At 38.3% G+C, this 5,822-nt stretch overlaps 1 pseudogene; it reads right to left on the bottom strand.

Moving 5' to 3' along the window:
* Positions 1-1,683: 1,683 nt before the first annotated feature.
* Positions 1,684-1,780, bottom strand: LOC132272129 (small nucleolar RNA R71; annotated as a pseudogene).
* Positions 1,781-5,822: the final 4,042 nt, after the last annotated feature.

The following is a 5,822-nucleotide window of genomic DNA, read 5'->3' as shown; positions in this document are numbered from 1 at the left end:
AGTTTGATGTATTGTGCTATTCACTAGGTTGCTTAAACAATATATACTTAATTGGTCATCCATACTTGTTGAAACAATCAATCACACACTCTCAAATTGCAACACATGTTTCCCCTCATTAATTATGCATTGAATGTTTAGAATGGTAACGTTTAGTGGTGACCCCTAAACCCCAAGACCTCACTCTCTTGTTTTCTCTAAACTTCATTTAATTTGCTTATTCTATATTGAACTTGTTTAGTTTAATTTGTAGTCTACTCAACCAAACACACCATCTCTTGATCACTCGACCTACTAACCCTATACATTGTTTCCATTACAAGTACGCTTAAAAATCCCTTAGGACGATCCCTACTCACCCTAGCTATCTTTTTAGTTAGAGGTAGTAGTGGCATTTATAAATTTAAAACTTAGCCACACTATTTTATTGCAAATTTGGGTGCAATCGACGGCATCACACCAAGTTTTTGGCATCGTTGCCTTGGATTCAAATTGGCAGCGCCATGTTTTGGAAACAAATAGGAATTAGTACTCTTTTGATCGTGTCTTTACTTTATTTTCTTTCTTGTTACTTATTGTGTTTGTTCATATTTGATTAGGTGAATTGAGCAAAGGAGAATTAAAAGCAAGGAAGCCAAGTAAAGCTAAGCAAAAACTAAAAGGAGCTAAAATCTAAAAATTTGGAAAGCACAGCAAGGCTTGAAACTTAAAAATGAAGTGAAGTTGCTTAAAGACCCTTGGTGAGATCTTTCTAACTCAATCTCTAGTTAAATCGTTGGCCCACGTGGTGGCAAGTTTTTCAATTCTTAGATAAATCGTGAGCCCGCGTGGAGGCAATTTAATTTTCTTTGCATGTTGTTCAAGCATGAGAGTATAGGGCCAATGTATATGGAGAATGTTTGTTGATTGATTTGTTGTGGGGGCGAAGTGATTGTTATTTGCTTATTATTTGTTTAGCTAGTGTATGCATGGTCGTAGGTCATTAAATCCTACTCTTGTCCCTCTTAATTTGCATCTTGAATTGGTTGTTCGTAATCCTAGGGGAAAAGGTAGTTCTCATCACTCCATTTGACCAATGGAGGAATTGAATGACGACCATGTGGAGGACCTTAGTCACATAGACCAACAAGGCATCCTCCACCCTAATGTGCATCATGAAAATATTCAAGTACCATTAGGCATGCCTAGACCATTCATTCCACCACAACAACAAGGCCAAATTCCATTGGGAATGCCTTGGCCAATTTTTGCTCCACAACCTCCCATTATGCAAGGCAATCAAGGTGTTCAAGTAGCACCGCCGGTTGTGAATCCTCCCATTGCTTTAAGAGACCATCATGTGCCTAATGAATACAAGGCACCCACTTACATTCAATTACCCCCATTTAGAGCACATCACTATGAGATTAAACCACAAACCATTCAAATGCTTCCCAACTATCATGGACTTCCAAATGAAGAACCTTACAAGTATTTGGATGAGTTTCTTAAAGTGTGTTCCACCGTGAAATACACGGACATGCCAGAAGAGGTTTTAAGACTTAAACTTTTTCTTTCACCCTTAAAGACAAGGCGATATATTAGTTCAACAATCTTAAGCCTTTCTCAATAACTTCTTGGGCAGAAATACAACAAGAGTTCTTGAAGAAGTACTATCCGGTTTCTAAGACCAATGCCATGAGGACTTCCATTAGAGAATTTCTCAAGGGGATGGGGAAACATTTCATGAAGCATGGGAATGATTTAATGACTTGCTTAAGAAATGCCCACATCATGACATACCTAAGCGGTAACTAGTTCAATATTTTTTTGAAAGTTTGCCGGATAGTCACAAGGGTATGGTTGATGCATCTATGGGTGGTTCTTACCTTGATAAGCATGAGGATGATGTGTGGCAATTGTATGAAAGTATGAGTGAAAATTCAATGCATAGATCTTTATCCTCTAAAAATGGTAGAAATCTAGGTGGAAGGAAGAATGTTGGCTTATATCAAGTCGACAACTCCAATGACATAGCCGCCGAGATGAAATCCTTATCTTAAAGGTTTGATTAATTTTTTACTAACCAAACTTCGGTGAATCAAATGTCTTCCTCCCCTAATCATGTTCATCATCGTGCATCCAACGAATAATGTATAACTTGTTCAAGTGTTTTACATTCTACTTCTAATTGTCCCCATAGACATGTGCCAAGTGAAAACTATGAGCAAGTCAATGCTACATTTGTTCACCAAGGGAATAATCCCTATGGCACTCATTACAATTCAAGTTGAAGGAACCATCCAAACTTCTCTTGGAAAAGCCAAGGGGAAGGCTCAAACCCTCCCCAAGGTGGTTTTCAAAACTAGTATGTTCCACCTCCAATGCAAGGCCAAGGTTCCCAAGGTTTTAGATCATCATCATTTCAATCGCATGGTAATCAATTCTCTAATTCTCATTTTCCTAACCAATCGTCATATTCTCAAGGAAATTCTAGGAGTCCCGCTTTTAAGGAAAAAGTGTTGACCGCTCTAGGTACTCTAGAGGCGAACACTCAATTGCTTCATTCCCATTCCCAATCCATTGCTAAGCTAGAAACCCAAGTAGGGCAAATAGCTAGAGAGAAAGGGAAGATACCTTTGAATGCACCACCAAAGCAACAATGTATTGTGGAGACTCATTCCTCATCGGAAGGTCACACAATCGAACATGTCAATGTGGTGACAACCTTGAGAAACGGGAGAATTGTGGACAACCAAGTGAGTATATCCTATGAAGAGAGTGAACCGGTGCAACCACAAGTTGACACCTATCCCGTTTCACGTCCTATTCCTCCTTCATTGCATATGTATGACCCCTTTGTTGACAAAGTAATGGAAAATGATTTGAACAAAGCTTTGAAAGATGATTTGAAAAATTCTTATGACAGTTTAAAAAGTTCTTGTGTTGAAAATTCTTCAAAGAAAGATTTAAAAAAAGCTTTTGAGCCTAAAGCTCCATTTTTGGATGCCTTGAAAGGATCCATTTCTCTTGACAAACAAAAGACCAAGACTAATGAAATCATTGATGTGTTTAGGTAAGTGAAGATCAATCTTCCGCTTTTGGATGCAATTAAACAAATTCCAGCTTATGCAAAAATTTTGAAAGATCTTTGCACCCAAAAGAGGAAGAATAAAAGCCAAGCACCAAGAAAAGTGGTCTTGACCGAGAAAGTGAGCTCCATTTTACAACATAACACTCTCCCAAAGTTTAAGGACCCCGATTCACCTACTACTTCTTGCATCATTGATGACCATATCATTAATCGGGCTCTTCTAGACTTAGGAGCAAGTGCCAACCTTCTTCCCTATTCAGTGTATGTCAAATTGGGCTTAGGAGACTTGAAATCGACATCAGTAGTTTTGCAACTTACCGACCGATCCATCAAAAAGCCCCGGGGTATCATAGAGGATGTTTTGATTAAGATTAATAAGTTCTTCTTCCCCGTTGATTTCGTTGTCATAGACACAGAACCAGTTCTGAACCCCAAGAGCCAAATTCCCGTTATCCTTGGCCGTCCCTTCTTGGCAACCGCGAATGCCAACATAAATTGTAGGACGGGGATAATGAAAATCTCATTTGGGCATATGAAGGTGAAGTTAAACATCTTTAATCCGACCCCGAATTCCATAGACAAGCATGAAGAAGTGTGTGTTGTTAAAAAATCCATTGCCAGTGAATTTGATAAAGTTGAGTCTTTACTTGATATTGAACATTCCCATGGTTTGCTTACCAAAAAGGATTCAAAGAAAATTGATTCAAAAGCAAAGTTTGAAAGGGCATGGAAGCCCAAGAGTTGTTTTGACCAAGGACCATCAATGTCTTTTGATCCAAATCCAACAAATTCCTTAAAGAACCATTTATTGGAAGGGGTTCAAAGTGTTTGTCACCTCGTCAAGGAGGGGATGCATAACAAGATATTTGATCCGGGTTGAAAGAGCCCAACGTCTTGCTAGAGACGTTAAAACTAGCAAATGCTTCGTAGGGTTTACAACCCTATTCCTCCCTTATTTTTATTTTACCTTTCATTTCTTGTGTCGTCTAGATATATTCTGGGTTTATACACATTGCTACGAACTGTGATTGAGAATGTATGCACTTCTATTGTGAAAATAGGCATTTTGCACTTGTTCGATCGATCTCAAATGATGTTCGATCGACCGAACATTCACTCCTGCATCAAACCTGCATATTTCACCTCTCTGTGTATCGAGCGAACTTCAGTTCAGATCGATCTAAGTATTCCAAGATCGATCAAAAATTCCCTCAAATCGATCTTCAGTTCCAACACTTAGAAAAATTTTGAACCCTGCATAAAACAGCTCTCTGTCTGATCATTCAAACTTGTCTGTAGGTTTTTACCAGTTCGATCGATTGAAGCATTTTCCAGATCGATCTTAGAGTGATCGATCTGTATTTCGTTGTTAACTTTAACTTTGACTACATTTTTTTTTTTTACTGTTTATTTAATTATTTTATGTTATTTTAAAAAAAAACCTCAAAAAGATTTTATTTTTATTTTTATTTTTTATTTTTTTAATTAATTCAAAAATATTTTAATTTCAAATATATTCAAAAAAAAAAAAAAATCCAAAAATATGTTTTCCAAGGTTAGATCGATCTGAGTTCTTTTCAGATCGGTCTATGTTCAATTGATCGAAGATATTTCCAGATCGATCGAATATGTTGAAGGTAGTTTTTTAAAATAGAAACCCTAGGGTCATTTAATCGATTTACACATCGATCTCGACCCTTATCATCTCCCACCGCTGTAACCTACCTTCCCAACCTTCGGCAACCTTCCACAAGCTTCGAAACTTCACTCATCCATCTCAGATCTCATCTCTCTCTCGGACTACTTCTCTCGTTGTGACTTGGTAAGTTTAAGTTCCATTTTTGGATTTTGAGTTTTTATTTTCATGTTTTAGATGCTTTCCATGTTAAATCTGAGCCCCCATGATTAATTTCTTGCTATATTTGAGCTTTGAAGCATGTGTATATATTTGTGTATAAATATGTATATATTTTTGTATATATTTTGAGTTTGATTCGATTTTGGGGGTCACGTGCCTATACAAGTGATCAATATCACTTTGTTGAGGTGTAAGGGGGCCCACAAGCTTGCTTGGGTACCCCTCGTGTCATCCACATCACAGATCTATGACTTTTCAAATTTCTCGAAGCAGTTCGATTAATCGAAGTTTTCTCAAATCGATCTAAGAAAGATTGATCGAACTTACCCCTGATTAATCTGAGAGAGATCGATCTCACATTGTCCTGATCGATCAAACTTCACAGATTTGCATATGTACACTTCACACACCATCCTATAGTATTCATGCTAGTTTCTTGATGCCCAATGCCTATGTTTTCCACATTGGATGCATTCCATACTTACACTGTTCAGCATACTTCACTTAGTTACTATTTACCTGCCTGCATTATCTCTTGCATAGATTCATGTCCGTTATCTGATTACTGACTTTGCAAGTGTTTCTTTTCTATTTTGTAGGCCATGGCACGGGTTAAAATAATCGCCTGGCAACAGTATCCGAGGAGGGTACAATAGTGAGTTGAGGACCAAGCAGGACCTTTTCATGTTCAGGATCTAGCTCCAGAGCAGGCTGAGTAGCCTAAGCAGTTACAGGAGTATGTGGAGCCAGCTCCGGCTCAGTCTGACCACTCTACCTCTACTGCTTCTGCATCTTCATCCCATCCTGATGAGGATGAATACAAATCTTCTCCTTCTCCACCACCGGTACAGCCTGGCCAGGTCCGAGACTGACCTGTCTGGAAGTTCAGAC

This window comes from Cornus florida, unplaced genomic scaffold (genome assembly GCF_030987335.1).
Source record: "Cornus florida cultivar Cherokee Brave unplaced genomic scaffold, ASM3098733v1 CherokeeBrave_3.0.0_Hap2_Chr08, whole genome shotgun sequence".
NCBI lineage: Eukaryota > Viridiplantae > Streptophyta > Magnoliopsida > Cornales > Cornaceae > Cornus > Cornus florida.
This window is presented reverse-complemented; position numbering and strand designations above follow the sequence as displayed.